General features: G+C 39.0%; 1 protein-coding gene across 7 annotated transcripts in view; it reads right to left on the bottom strand.

Annotated features, from left to right (window-relative positions):
• Positions 1 to 15,930, bottom strand: part of ALDH1A2 (aldehyde dehydrogenase 1 family member A2) — a 186,125-nt gene that overhangs the window by 91,076 nt on the left and 79,119 nt on the right. For 5 of the 7 annotated variants that reach the window (XM_053955246.1, XM_053955245.1, XM_053955253.1 and 2 more), the window contains exons 1-2: positions 10,943 to 11,048; positions 10,518 to 10,632 (exon numbers count right to left, since the gene is read on the bottom strand). The exons of 1 other annotated variant lie outside the window; for it this stretch is intronic. The gene's annotated coding sequence lies outside the window, so the exon portion shown is untranslated. Of the gene's footprint in view, positions 1 to 10,517; positions 10,633 to 10,942; positions 11,049 to 15,930 lie in introns of those variants that run through there. One more of the 7 variants, XM_053955248.1, reaches the window with a different exon arrangement.

The raw sequence follows: 15,930 nt of genomic DNA, 5'->3' as shown, positions 1-15,930 counted from the left end.
CAGCCCTTTGCAAAATGCTCATTTAATTCAGTGTCTCTCTGCTGTGGGTTAAATTCTGCTATATCCATGTACATTTGACTGCATCCTTGTATCACTGGCTAGAGAGTCTCAGGAACAAGAAGGGAGAGCTTACAGAAACAGTTCTCCATCTGAGCAGAGAAAATTCGAAAGCAAAATGTGAAAATTAGTCCTAATTTTAAACCTTTTGTTGGCAGCAGAGACAAGCTAGATCCTCTGTCCTGTCTATCAATGAACTGCACCACATAAAGCAAGATGGGGTGCAAATGCAGTTGCAGACTATCCTTTGTTTTACCCTACCCTTGCAGTGAGTGCTGTCTCTCACCCTTTGGCCATCCCTGGGCATGAGCACTCCCAGGTGGCTGCCAACCTTCTATGTCTGCAGAAGGATTACAGAGGTAGAACCAGTCTGAGGGCTGCCCTCAGCTCTGAAAAGCTGCTTCCACTGACAGCAACATCTAATGTAAAATATCTGTGCAGAAAACAAACAGCTAATTAACCAAAAGTAACCAATTTTATCCAAAACGGTAGGGGCAGGTTATCACTTGTGTTAGAATTTTGCATAGTCAGTAGGCTCCATATGCGTCACTATATTGCTTCTTTGATCCACCATGGAAAACATGGGAAAAAGGAGAATACAGGTCAGGAATGAGAAAAGGACAGTTTATTCATACAGCCTACTCAGGGACTAGCCCACACTCGCTTGTATGCCTGTGCATTGGCCAAGGTACATAAAGTTGTTCATTTTCTCAAAATCCTTTTGATCACAACATGTTCTGCCTAGAAAACATAAAACCTTGTTTTTCCTACTCATGCCATTCCTAAGCACAGAGTTTCTGTATGAGTGACATTTGCTTGCCTGAAGTTATTAACATGCAAATCTTAAGCAGTGACACACTAGTGTGATAGCATAACAATGTCTTAAATATGCTCTCAAATTGTTGTCAATTCTGTGTTTGCTTAAAGAATTTAAATTTTAATTAATTAATCAATATTTTGTAAATTCTTTGGAAACACGTGGTATTAATATCACAATTCATCCTGGATTCACAAAAGCCAGAACTTCATTCAGTAACAAGATGTTATAGACCTGTCTCTGATTGACAATTTAAATTTCAAGGAATGAATTCCTGCTTTCAGGACAAACCTCAGCTGATTCTTTACTATAAAACCATGACCAGTATCTCCATAATGTATTGGGAACAATAACAATCACCTCATTCCATAAACTTATATAGACATTAGCTGTTTTATAAGAAACAAAACAGTATTTTGACTTTGCATGAACTATGCAATTTCCTAATATCAACTGATATTCAGTGGCCAACTTATGCTAAACTAGTAATAATAACAGTTGGCAACAAATTTTCTAGCTGAAAGATGTTTTGATTAATGAGTTAATAGTAATCAGTCTTGATTTTAATGTTGAAAGAAATTAATTTCAGGGTATTGTTCAACTTTCATTTTGGGTTTGTCCTTTTTGGGAGCAATGTGTTCATTCTTTAGAGCTAAACTTAGTACTGGAGTAATTGGGAAAGCTGCAAATAGTACTGAGTTAAAAGTTGGCTACTGCATGTTGTTTTATTGAAGTCAGTGAAATTATTCACAATGGGTGGCAATACAGGCAAGGATAAGTGATCAGAGAACTGAGCTCAGAGTATGACAGAAATTGTACTTTCTTGGAGTTTTGTCTGTGGATCTGGATGTTCAAATATTGTGGTTCAAAATAAATACAGTAAATTCCTAATAAATGCATTCCAGTGCTATTTTTATATATATAAAAGAAATCTCCCCTCTGGCACCTAAAGACTTAAGAAATAAATAGCTGCCTCTTATGACCTACAACGTTTTACAGCCTTGTGCTGGAAGAACAGATGGACTAACAAGCTGGATTCCCAGAGCACAGCCCCTGTGGCAGACTCTGTGGCTCAGCAGCAGTGCCAGAGCAGAGCAGTGGGCAGTGCCAGGCCAGGAGGCACCCACACCACCAGGGCCTCCTGGCCAGGCCCTTCTCCCCTTCAGCCTGCCCAGAGACACTTTCTGCCGCTTTCCCACTGCTCTAACAACAGCCAGAGCCCAGCTGGGGTATTTTGCTGAAGTACCTCTTCAGAGATTGCTCTTAGGCATACATATATCACATCAAATTTGGCCTGCAGGGCTCACAAAATGCCCCTGGCTAATTTATATGCAACTACTCCTCTACAGATTTGTAACAGAGGCATGCTTTTCTTGTTCCATTTAAAAAGCACAAGAAAACCTGTGCTGTGGGAGCAAGGGAAAGGATAGTGGCTTCAAATTTACTCTGAGAGCCACAAAAGAAAAATAAAACAAAAATAAACAAAAAACCCAAACACACAAACCCCCAGCTAAAGTATATGAGGTGGCAGCAGGCATTTTATCCACTATCCACTATCCTGATGAGCCTTACCCGCCTATCATATCAGTCTTTGTGACCTTCTGTTCTCCTTCCCTTCTCCTGCCAACACTGTGTGCTGTGCTGTGTCTCCATACAGCACATACATCTCCAGAGATTTAAATACAGCCTGCTTTCCTCAGTTACTTATGAATCTTAGAAAGTTCTCATGAGAGCAAATTCAAGTTTCACCTCACATGCTTGTTTTTTTGGCAGTTGCTTGCATTTTTTTCTCCACTGTTCCCACCAAACAACCTTGTGCTGGAAAATACAACAATTAACTGTAACTTCCAGTAACAGCTGCTCTTTTTTCTGCTTAGTACAATCCTCTGCATCAGAGAATACTTCTTTAAAACATGCACAATTTAAAAAGACTTCTTTTTCATACCACTATTAAAAATAAATCGGGATCATCCAGGAAAGAAAATGCAGCACCCATCAGTTACTACTTTGGATTTTTGTCTTCTATTTTGCACTTACAACTTGTTAAACAAATATATCTAATTACTGTTCTGTGAGTGTTAGTGCCTTTGCTTGTTTGCACAGTCTAATAGCACAGTCTCAAAGGAAAAAGTAGAAGGTAAATATTTTTACTGGCGTTTCTTTGTATCTTTGAATCAAATATTACAGAAATCCATATAGTACTAAGCTGGATATGACACATTTATAATCATTTTTCTCTCTTTGCTGACCACAACGTCCTTCCAAAGGTGTCTCTAAGATAGGGAATACGAATAACCAGCAGCTTATATCAGCAATGAATTCTGATCACCTATCAGACACACATGTATATCTTGGGTGCAAATTCTGACATTCTCAGTACCTTTAAGAGGACCAGTTTAAGAACATTAATACTATTATTTCCTCAGCATTAGGCACATGATAAGTCTAATAGGTGAAGAAATAACAGTACTTTGTTTCACTGCACAACTCTTCTCAGGAAACCTTGCCTGCCTTCCCACTATAAACACGGCTGTGAATGAAAAAGCAGCAAAGTAAACAATATGTTAAGACTTGAAAAGTCAGTATCTGAATAGAAGGAAATGAACAATCTCAGCCAGAACTGAACAGATGCAACACTTTCTGAAGCATGACTGAGGCATCAGATAACAAACATGAAGCCCAAGCAGCAGCACATGCTTGGCAGCAAGCATTGCTAAATTAAAGAGGCAGGTGTTTTGTTAATGCCTCTTAAGTAGTCTTACAAAATTAATTCATTTTAGAATAAAAGGACTAAATTGTGGTGGTGGTGTTTTCCATAGCAGAGGAACAAAATTTGATGTTTTGAACATCTTTCAATTATTGAAACAAGGGGAGAAAATCAAGGGTGGGGGAGAGGGGGAAGATGGAGATCTCAGTGGAGAAAAGGGAAAGCACAGTAGTAATTCACTCAATTTCCAGACCTGTGAACTCTGCTGCAACTGCTCAAAAGAGGCAGTATGGACCTTTCCATTAAAGCTGCACAATATAAAGATAAATACTTCCATCTCAGATGTTCAAGACATTAGCAACTGATGGCTGCACTCTGCAGGAGACTTCTGCTACACAACCACTCTGCCACCAAAGGCAGGAAGCCTGACTGCCTCCAGTGCAGCAGGAATTTCATTCCATACATGTGTATTCCCCTGGAGGGTCATGTTTTTGAGGGTATAGAATCAACGTGTTTCTGAAGATGATTGCATTGTAGAACAGTTATCAGAAATACAAATAAAAACATTTGAATCCAGCTGCCAGATTGCCATGGAATCTCAGGGGATAAAGCAAGTGCAAAGGCTCCTCCAGCAAGTCTTGGAGGAAGAAAGCAGGACAGAAAAACTTTGATTTAGAACCACATTGGCTTCACAGCTATGAATGCTTCAAAGTCACAGGCCATTTGCAAATGTAACATATATGCAAATACCCTTAGCACCTCAGAGGCTTCTAACCCAAGAAAATACATGATGGCTGAACAAAATATGGATATGAACACACACACATTTCAATCCGTTCTGACACAAAAAGACAAAACCCTTCCTTAAAATGGAAGCCAATTTAAGCCCCATTTGCTATCACAGGCGGTTCTTTGAAATTCAACACAGGAAGTCAACCATACATTTTTAAAACAACTAAAATCTACCTAAAATATTCACCACACCTGAAAATGGACCTATAGCCTTTTCTTCTTTCAAGTTTTTCACCTGCTTTTCTGATACAACTGGCAGCAAGCCTCTGGTTCTCTCTTGGGCTCCTGTCTTGCATAAGTCTTTCACATCCACTCAGCATCAGACCCCACACAAAATACTCCATTTACATGAAGAAAAAATCAATTTTGAGGCAGATTTCAACATATATGTGGTTCCATGCAATTTCAAAACATATACTGCCAGTAAACTGAACTTCCAACAATTCACATGGCAATTACACTCCTTTCCCTTGCCTTTGATCAGATGTGTTGCTTACAACAACCTGGCAGAACAATAATTATCTCACTAGGGCAGATCTACAGTACACAGGATTTGGATTTCCTGCTAGGGAAATCCTAGAACAAGAGACATAGTTCAGGTATTGGTGGATTTTATTTGTTGTACAAGATTGACCCTGAGAAACACTGTATTACAGGATATGATGCATAAATAACAATCAGCTTGCCTTCTAGATTTGGAAAAGAAAGCGTTTAGGCTGAACAGAGTTCTTCTTTGTACATCTGGCTTCAGGTAATTTCATTAGTAATTAAAAAGCCAGAGGCAAATATATTCCTAAAAGATATTAAGTGAACTTCAGAGTACAGCCAGGCAGGGAGAACAAGGAGTGTCAGACGCTCTCTTCACATGTAGAAACTTAACTTCATGCCCAAATAGCAGCTGTGTACAGCTTAGAAAAGTGAAAAGTTGTAAAAGAACTATGACCTGAGCCTCTCTGGTGGTGTTTTAATGTTACCATGACTGAGATGATCATACTCAAAAATAACTAGCTTGTTTAACTCTCAAACTTATTTTTCTTAATAGATTTGTAATATCACAGTGTCTGGCTATGAACTTTGCTACTGTCATCATTTCACTGATGCCCCTGAAGGTGTTCACCTCTGTTCCAACTCTACAATATTTATTTTTAAATAAACACAAAGGAAGTCTTTTCCTGTGTGCTCTTATTTGGTCTGATAATAAACACATCTTCCTTCATGATTGTCTCCCTCCTCTGCTCTGGTATACACAGTGATGCTCCCCACAGGCATGTGGTGTGTTGGGCTGTGGGAGTCAAAGTGCCACACACCAGGCTTCTAAAAAATTGCAGTTGAGTCGGCTCTGGAGGGCTTCATCCCACAAACCTTTCTCCTACAGTGACTTTGGGAAGTTTTTCACTGTCAGAACAACCCTTTATTCTGTAGGGCAGCTTTATCAAAAGCAGTGTCTTGCACAAAGGCTCTAGTGCTACCTCAGCTTCACTGCTATGGAGGAAGAGGACCACCAGCCTACCTAGGAGGGGTTCAGTGCTGACTAAAGGTGTCCAGCTGTTCTGAGAGCCAGATAAAATCTTAGACTGAAAAAAAAAATCTATTGTAGCATTTAAGCATAAGGAGACACCTCAGGCGTGTAACTTGTCTGCTGAGCATCTCTGGCTGACAGGTATTAAGACACACACAGAAGAGGTGAATATAAGCTGTCAAGGCTGTTGCCATAAGCATTTACCCATCAAAGAGCAGTTCCTGGTGAAAGGCAGCCCTTTAAAGAACACTTTTCTCAGAGTATCAACACTGCAGCACTATCTAGATTATTTTGTCTGTTGTGCATCAAAAGCCACAGCACTTGTAAGAATTAATAATAGCCCCATAGTCACTAGTAGATTTTTTTTTTTAAGCAAAGCCTGTTCTTAAGTTTCATATGGACAGGATGTTGTTTATCACCATTACTTACTGTATTATTTTTTCAAGACTGTGACAGTGCTAGAAATGCTAGAGAAATATTATTTTGACATAAAATATACATTGTAAGTGTGATGAGTATTGCAAGATCACATTAATTCTGAACATTTTATCTCAGTCTTGAATACATGAACTATGTATTCATCTGGCTGCTTGCTTATTTGATTGTCTTAATTAGGACATTCTGAAAATCTTAACAGTTCTTAAAAAAGTAATTTGTAAGAGTAAGGTCTATTGTATTTTCACAGAAGTGTGGCTTCTGTAGTCAGCAGCAGAGTAAGTGTGAAATGGAGTGACACATAAGAATGGCACCCTTGGGTCACTCAGGTCCTCTGTGCCCAAGAGTAAGGACAGTAATTGGGATGTAAGGACATTTTTTTGCTATGTGTTTGTGTCATGCTAAGCACAATGATGAGGTCCCATAGTCCTGGGATGATAATGACCACAGCTTTCCTGTGCTACCCCATCATAATCCTTGATCCTGAACTCAGCCCTCTGTTGTAGGGGAGCTATATTAACCTGCACCATTTGTGCAGTCCCTGATCTCTCTGAGAATGCTAATATAAGAGAGTTTATAACTAATGCTGAGTGTGAAGGCTGGTTTTGGTGACTGGATGGATTTACAGTAAATGGAGATCACTGTGCTCCCAGCAGTTTCAGTTCCTTGTTACCTGGAGAAGCACGTAGCACAATCTCACTAAAAGAAGAAAATTATTCTTTACATTTTACACTGAAAGCACAAAACGTAGTTATATCCAGAGATATAAGACCCTTGCACTAATTGTACCAATAGTTACAATATTGGAAAACTGTGGTATACTGGCAAAGGCCATCTGAGCAGGACTACAGTGTTCATACCCCATTACTAGGCCCAAAGTGCCCTAATTACATTGTTTGTGTATGCCTGAAAAACTTCATGCTGCTTTTGGACAGGATGACTAGTATCTCTAGGGAGCATCATGAAAAGGTCATGTGTATCTCACAAGACCATCAAAAATCCCTAGACTTTTAACAAACACATTAATTCATGTTGAATAGCTCCCATTCCAGCTACAGTTCTATTTTTAGGTTATTTGTTGTGTTTATATAAAGAAGTGCCACCAGTTTGGAAGTATTTTAAAGATACAAAGGTAGCTGTTCTCTTCTATGCAAGAGGCTGCTTCCACTACACCACCAGCTGCCAGCTAATGGAGCTGCAGGGAAGGAGCCAAAACATGGCAAAGTGACCCATACTGGAATGTGAACCCTAAATGCTCCTCAGCGAGCTGGGGAGCTCCTTGTTGAACTGATTGGTTGTTTTGTCCTCCTGGGAACCTTAATAAAGTCTTGACAGCAAAGCAAATGCTCATTGCTGAAAGAGCACATCAGAATATCTCAGGTTAGCAATGACCTGAGCTAATGGTTTACTCTCCTTGGTCAATATCTGAGATTTTCCTAAGGGATAACTACTTTTTCCTATTGCAGTGTTGAAGGGCCAGAAAGTTAGAGAGGCGAGGTTTGCGCCCATGAAAAACAGAACAGCCCCTTAAAATGACTTACATATCCAGAATACTGCAAAAGTACTCCACAAAATGGTGGAGACAGCCACCAGGCAGAGCTGTGATAAGGATTTCTAATGGGCACAGACAAATTGCAATGACACTTTGAATTAGGTAGCCAAGTTATAGAAACTTACACATGATTTTTTTCCTCTTTTTCAAGATTTGTTCTGGAAAAAAGCACTTTCCAATGAACCCTGAGTGATGTTTTTCTGTATAACCACATTCTGAATAGACTAAATACAAAGCAGCAGGAATAAAGCAGGCTGCTGGCATGAATTAAGTATATGGAAGCATGACTGTTTAAATGATAGCTAGGCCAAAATTATGGGCTCTGCTAAAGATGACTTAAAACTGGGTTTTCATCCAGAATTCTATGTCTTTTATTCACTAGAAAGCTCCACAATAAACCAAAACATTGTCCTGTTCAATTCTTCAAAAAGAGAATACTACAACTGTAATGTGGTCAAATTTTCCTCTTTTGAGCCTCTGAAAATAGAATTAAAGCATACCATACGATATTTTACACTTTTCCCCTATTAACTGCCTCATCACCAGCCTTGCAAACTCTGTATCTTCTCAGTATTGAAGTTGTTGCCTTAGAACAGTAAAGGAAACATGAACACCACATGTGTTCTCCACTTTGGAGGACAAACTGTTCAAAATATGTCAATGTATTGACATTTTCTGGTTTCTAGGCAGTTTATATATAGGTGTTACAAGCCCATCAAAAAGTCACTGAATTAAACAACAACTCACGGCCAGAAAACTTCCAGAGACGAAAGAGAATAAAGATTATGTAAACCAGGCAATGAAGAGAGATCACTTGAGACATGCATTCTATGTCCCTGTCATCTTTGGAGCACTATAAACATGAAATATTAGCAAAAGACTTAATTACACCATGAGAAAAGGTGGCCCGATTGTGCAGACTAATACCAAAATCTGTATATAAATGTACAGTCTTAGCACATCGCCCAATGCTGCTACAAATGGTATTTGATCTTGTGGGACCACAAGTTTCTTGTCACTCTAATTCCTTTTTTATCAGTTCATGATTTTTAATCAGAACAATATTTCCACAGTCCCCTCTACCAACAGAGAATTATATATACACTTAAGCATATGCTCATGAGAAGCAGCATATCAAGCAAGCTCATCATGCTCAACTTAATTACTTGATAGAAAATTATGTTTAGACAAAAGATATAATGAGAAACTAATGAGTTCCCAGGAAAGCTGAAAATGATGGTGCAATGCAACCTGCATATTTGTGATCCAGAAGTTTGTTTTGGTTTGCCTTATGTTCAGAGAAAGACCTAAAACTCAAATCATATCACAGTCGTTCTCACAAATTTGCCTTAACTTTTATAACAGCAATTAAAAGCAAACATTCATGGTTTGAAGTACATATAAAAGTATGAAAACATACTCCAAAATTCTCTGAATTCTACAAGTTATCAAAAATACACTTATCCATGGTTTGAAGTTCACAGCAGAAAATAAAAACAGTGCTCTAGAACTTGAGTCATATCTAATTGAGTATATCCCCAAATTAGAGACATGCATTAGAATATTTAGGTTCCCTAAAATCTGCCCAACCATTTGGAGCTGACTGTAGAGTGATGGTTTTGAACGGCAGTCACGATTTATTGACTATGCCCCTATTTGCTATAGAAATCGATACAGTTCAATAACTTAGAACTTTATTACCACTGAAAGCAAGCTCACAGATTTTAGCAAGTTTTGAATTGAGTTCTCCTTGGGCACACATAAAACATCTACCTACTTTATCTATCTCAATACTTGCTAGGATATAACTGCACTTTCTTGGGGATTTACACATTTCAAGGATAACTGATCATTCCTTTCCTACTAGATTGTTTTGATCTAGACTCACATGAATTACTTGCATACTTCAGTAGTGGTGTGCTTATAATCATGGCAACTACAATTATGGAGTCAATATTTAATCTGTTTATCTCATGGTAACAGCCAACACTGTCAGCAGTAAAGAATGTATTAGAACAGGGTGCCTCAGTCAAACTCCTTGGAAATGTGCAATACTTAGAGTAGTTGCCAGCATTCCCACTGATAAGCCAGATTTCGAAAACTATAAACAGAGAGGGAAACATTTTTAACAGCTAACCTTCAGCAGATAGCCCTCACTTGAAAGTATTTGTATTTGTTTTATAAACATCAGCCCATAAGGACATGATGACATGTTTTAGTCTCAGTGAAATATGTTGCAGAAAATCATGACACAGCATACTTAATTCCTCTTATATATGTAAACCATATTTGACCTCCTCCAAGACACTTTCAAATACCACATTCACTCTCTCGTTGGGGAAAACACCCAACCAGTACTTTCAGGATTATGAATTGATTTTAATTTTTAGGTCTTTTTGAGTTCAAATTCAAGAGACCTAATTAATTCACTTTTGAAATACAAGTGACACAAATTTATATCTCATTTCCTAGTTTGAATTGATTTCTAAAGACTAGCCTATAGCTTACTCTTGAATTCTTTCAAATTCGTCAAAAGCCAAGACCACAAATCAAGTCCTGTCTGATCTACATGAAATGAAAAGTTTATCCCAAGCTGTGATTAAAAATGAAGTAACATAGACACTTTTTAAAGGCCTACCTGTTATCCAAGAGCAAGGGTAAGAAAATTGAGATGTCTCTTCCATGTTTGAGTGCCCATATTGCAGAAGGCAAGCCACAAAAAGGAGTCAGGTGCCTGGTAAAATCTGCAGGACCTAGCCGGAAAGAAAGGGATCCCTAAAACTGTGGTAGCTTCTGAAGAAAAAGTCCAAAATCTGTCATGTATTTTGAAAGAGCTATGAGGCCATGCAAACCCAGGGACACGCAGAACAGACACCCCCATAAGACATGGCAGTTGTCTGGTGAAATCAGGGGACCCCCTCTCTGCTTTTCCAGCCTGACCAGCCATACTTAAAAAAATGCAAAGGGAACAAGACTCAGCTATGGCCAAAAGGGAGGGAAGAAAACTTGGAGCAAAAATTCTTAAAACTGGAAGTGCTAAAGCCTTTGGCAGAATGCACATACCTGGTTCCTCAGGCAGGTGAGCAGGATTTGCTGTCTACAGAAAGCTGCAGTTCTCCAGAGACAACACCACACTCCTCACACACCTGGCTGAGGACACTCGTTTGGGTCTCAGCAGTGACACAGGCTTATCAACACGGCTGCAGCTGGGGCTTATGAGCCCCACCTGTTGCTGCAATTAATTGGCCAAGGAACACCTGCTGGCACCCTGTCCACACCAGCCTTTTGCCCCAGCTGGGGGCTGGGCTGTCCTGAGGTAACTTTTCTGTTCCCATCACAAAGTACAAATCCTGTTACTTGTTACGACTGTTTATAATTTCTGATTAAGCAACTGAAGGCTGAGTAATTACTGATTCCAGCATGTGGAAGGTCTCAGCCCTGCAAAGATTTCAAAACCAGTATCACAGACTAAAAGCCCTTATCTGCAAATAAATCTCGTTCCCATGAAATCTGCTTTTTCTGCAAATTAGCTTTTGCAAACTGTCACAGGAGTCCTGCAGCCAAACTTCCTTCCTTGCTGTCATCACCATGGCCTACTAAAGGGAAACTTTATGATGCTTTAAAACCAACTTTTGGTTTGTCTCAGAGAATCTTGAGATTTTCAAGCAATACTGCTAGTTGAGTGGCACATTACACATAGGAGATCTTAGTCCTCAAAAACCCTTGCCACAGGCTTGTTTTTCTGCCTGAATTTGCCTTGAGCAAAATACCCCAGCACCAGTTTGAGCACACAGAGCTGGTTACCTTTGTGCTTAAGGTGTGCACAACATTAGAGCTAGAGCTGGCCTCGCTATGCTGGCAGGTAACCTGTATTTGTTGAACTTAAAACCAATATATCTAGTCTGGCAAAAGATTTCAGTGTAGAAAAAGCAATTTCACCCAAAGGAGGAAAAAAATAACCAAGAGATATTTATTACCACTGAAAGCAAGCTCAGTGATTTAAGTAAATTCTAAATTCTAGTAAATTTAAAATTCTCTGTATCCTTAGCTACGGTTGCCTGCTGTTGATGCTGCTATGCTGTTTTCTGGGCAAACATGTTGGGCCCCATTCTGCTGAAAGAAGTTCAGCCAAATTTCAGCCAAGCAGGAAAATGTTTTGACAAAACTACACAAATCTGCAGTGGGGAAAATGGTCTCATGTAGTGAGTTATCCTATTATTAAATTTGGGAGCAATCTACAAAGCCTTGGGTCAGAATTCAGCATCACTGAACCATCACAGAGAGGCAACAGACCTGCCTGGTAGGTTGTAATTTTTTTTAGAGAAACACATTCCATGGGCCATAGATGAGTGAATCAACAGAGATCTGTGGCCTTAGATGAACTCTGAATGTCCCCAAAACCTTGCAAATGCAGGCCAAAGCCCCAAGTCACCAGAGCACAGATTTAGCTTCATGTCAACTTGACTTACTATGTTTACATAGTATTTGCTGAAGAGGAATAATCTTTGGAAAAAAGATGAGATTCAGTGTAAAAGACTGTGCCTTCATCTGGCAGCTGAAGATTTCACAGGATGGGAATCTGGACAGTGTCTTAGAAAAAATAATAAAAATTAACAGTTCGGCATCATACAGAGAATGTTCTGCTGGGACTGTGTTCATGCTTCTTACTCTGTTTCCAATTAACTTGATTTTAGAGCAATGGATGCTCTCCAAAAATTTGCAGAAATAAAAAATACAGTGAAAAGTATAGATTTCCTGGGGTGTTTTAATTTAACATTAACCAGATGCATTTGCTATAAAAGTTAAATTCAAAGTCTGGTGCCTTAAAGCATTTAAACCATTTATAATGGAGAACTTCCTATCTAGAAGGAATATGCCCCAAGAGATTCATATGCTTGCTTCTAACTATTCAATATGGCCAATATTTTAAAAGCTTATAGCCAGGTCAAGCCCTATGGTGCATTCATCCATCATTGGTATGAAAATATGATTATCAGATTTGCCAATAAATATGTATTTATGAAATGTTCCCATCAGCATAACCTGCAGGGCCTGCTCAGGTACAAAACCTATTGAAATGGATTTCTCCCTGAAGGAGGTATCCTCCTGTTTAGTTATCCCCAGGTACTCAGCGCTTTGGCTCCCAAATCTCCCAGTGTTCCCCAGTGGCTGGGGAGCTCTGGGTAAAAGGGAAAGCAGACAGGTAAACTGAGCCAGGGTATTGTAAAATGCAGGCGAACCCAGTGGGAAGAAATGATGATGTCCAACATCAGTTCAGAAGGCTGAATGATTTCTTTATTATAACTATGGTATAATACATTAATATGCTATATAAAGGAAGATACTAAACCTACATACCTACTTTCTCTAACTACCATATCTAACTACTAACAACTTTTGACCATCTCTCCAGAGTCCAGCCACAGGCAGATTGGATTGGCCATCAGGCTCAAACAATCCTCACCAGAATCCAATCAATCAATCACCCCAGGTAACAATTCTCCAAACACATTCCACATGGGAAAAACATGGAGCAGAAATAGAAATTGTTTTCTCTTTCTTTCTCTCTGTGCTGCTCTATGAAAAATCCTGAGAGAGAGAGAGAAATGTGCTGCCACACCAGGGAAACTCGTGCTTGGAACAGCACAAGCAAGAGCAGGGCCTGGCAGAGATGGGGTAGGGAGCCCAAGCTGCTGAGTCATGCAGGAATAAAGGGAAAAACATTTCAGCCAACAGGAGTTTGGATAGCAAAGGCAGGGATGAACTTGCATAGAAATAGACACAAATATTCAGGTCTTGGCAGGCACTACTTTGGAGATTCATCTTCCCTTCAGATGTATCTATACATGACTACTCTTTTGGCATCCTCCTAAATAATTTAAAATCAGACTAGTCATGTACTTTGTATGCAAGCCAGGGTATTATACACTGAAAAAGGGAGAGTATATTTTAATAGATTGATGTGATTCACTAAGAATCAGTAACTTCTCATGGAAAACTCTCACTGAGTCTTCTGAGAGGCTGTATTTTTTCCTTCTTCCTTGTTATTTATTTATTAAGAAGATTTGGATGACAGCAAGGTTATTTTTTTCTTGATGTTCAATTTCTTCTCCTTCATCTAAGACCACAAGCTGCTGACTGTGAAATTACAATTCCTCATGATGAAAGAGAGAACATTAGCAATACGACAATAAAAAGGAAGACTGTTTAAGGCCAGAAGGAAGCATCAAGTTTTCAAAACAAGCAAGACATGGTGCTTGAAGGTATAAAAACTATATTTTCTGAAGATTTAAAAGGATAACTGGATCTTTAAACGATGCTGGTATTTTTTGGCACTTTTCCTGCAGCTTTCAGCAAAACCCTTAACACTGGAAGAGCTCTCTTGATTTCTCCTAGGGTTTTCTGGTAATTACATCAGTCCATTTTATCCATATTCCTCATGCTTTCTAGGATTTCACCTTCTGCTTTCTAACATTTCATTCACTGCTTCCTACAAATTTTCCCACTACTTTCTAAAGGTTCCCTTACATTTTAGAAATTCAAATACTTTCTAGGAACGTCCTGTCTGTTTTCTGGGAATTTTTCCTAGACAATTTTCAGAGAGTGTTCTAGGAATTCACATGCTGCTTTCTGGGGATATTCCTGGTGCTTTCCAGTACTTCTCTCCCCGTTTTCAATTATTTTTTTCCAGCTTTCTAGAAATTCCCTAAGTCTTTTCTGAGAATCTCCTGTCAGCAGTAAGAGAAGGGATGCTTAGTGAAGAAAGCTGTAAGCAGCCACAGTGCAGACAGGACTGGGCCCCATGGCAGCTTCTTGGGGCCTGCACAGCAGAGCTGTGGGACAGTGGCTGTTCCATCAATGGGCCAGACACTGCCAGACAAAGGCAAGGAGAAAGTTGTGTCCAAAGTCAGTCCAGGAAATCCAAACGAGTGTTCAGGAAGAGCAGGAAACAGGGCTTGAAACAGGCACACCTCTATGGTGTAGCTCACACAGGCACATTTTGGGGATTAGCAAACACTCTCGTTGAATGATTTCTGCATTCAATGTTTTGTAAAAGAACTTATTAGAAACTCTGTATTCTCTATACAATGATGAATTGCTTTAAATTTTTAACACAAGCAATTCTGAAATGTTAATTTCAGAATTTTCCATTTATAATCCATTACAGAATCGGGATGTGGGCTGTTTCTTTTTCCCTTTGGAAATGCATGAGAATTTACTTTGATACAAAATTATTTCATCATAAACTCAATTTAGAGGTATGGCTTCTTGAGTTGTACTTTCTTCTGTTTGCTACATTTCTTATTTACTGGTACTAAAATATTTAGACCATGCACTAAAAGTTATTTTCATAATTCCTGTCCATGTAGTAGAAAGTAATTATTAGGGATTCCACTACAGGACTAGTGTACTTGCTAAAGTTTAAAGTTGATTAATACAAATATTTGATAGGAGTTTTATTACTACTGATGTGTTACTCAATTCCTTTGCTATTTACAGACAGTTGGCCAGCCAATGTTTTTCAAAATATGTTTGAAAGCCCTTGGATTCACATGGAGTCCAAGTTGATACCTTGTGTGGGAGTGAAGAATGAATTTTAAGTGCAGTCTTGACATTTGAGGTGTATCCTCATTGCATAATGAAATATGAGGCATATATTACACAAAAGCACATTTTTCCTAAGAGCTTCTATTTCTTTAAATTCCATTATTTAGTATTTCATATTTAAAAGGTGGGAACCAGTTAGTATTTAGCACATACGTTGACAAGAGAACAAACCTTCCTACACATCATTTGCCACCTGCTACACAAGCTGTTAAAATACTTGCGCATATAATTTTCACTGTTGCATACTAAAGGCTGGACATTTCTCACTACAAAATCACTACTAGAGACTGAATTCTACAGCAGAGGACAGAATTATTCACTGCCCATCAGTATGAAATACACTGCAAATGCTCTTGCAACTCAAGTGGTGAAGAAGCAGCCAGGACTTCATAAAATTCCTGTGCCCCTGAGCCTGGTTAGTTGAGATGTGTTATGCACTAAAA

Source organism: Vidua chalybeata, chromosome 13 (assembly GCF_026979565.1).
Source record: "Vidua chalybeata isolate OUT-0048 chromosome 13, bVidCha1 merged haplotype, whole genome shotgun sequence".
Taxonomy (NCBI): Eukaryota; Metazoa; Chordata; class Aves; order Passeriformes; family Viduidae; genus Vidua; species Vidua chalybeata.
The sequence above is the reverse complement of the archived record's forward strand: the minus strand, read 5'-3'. Positions and strand labels throughout refer to the sequence as shown.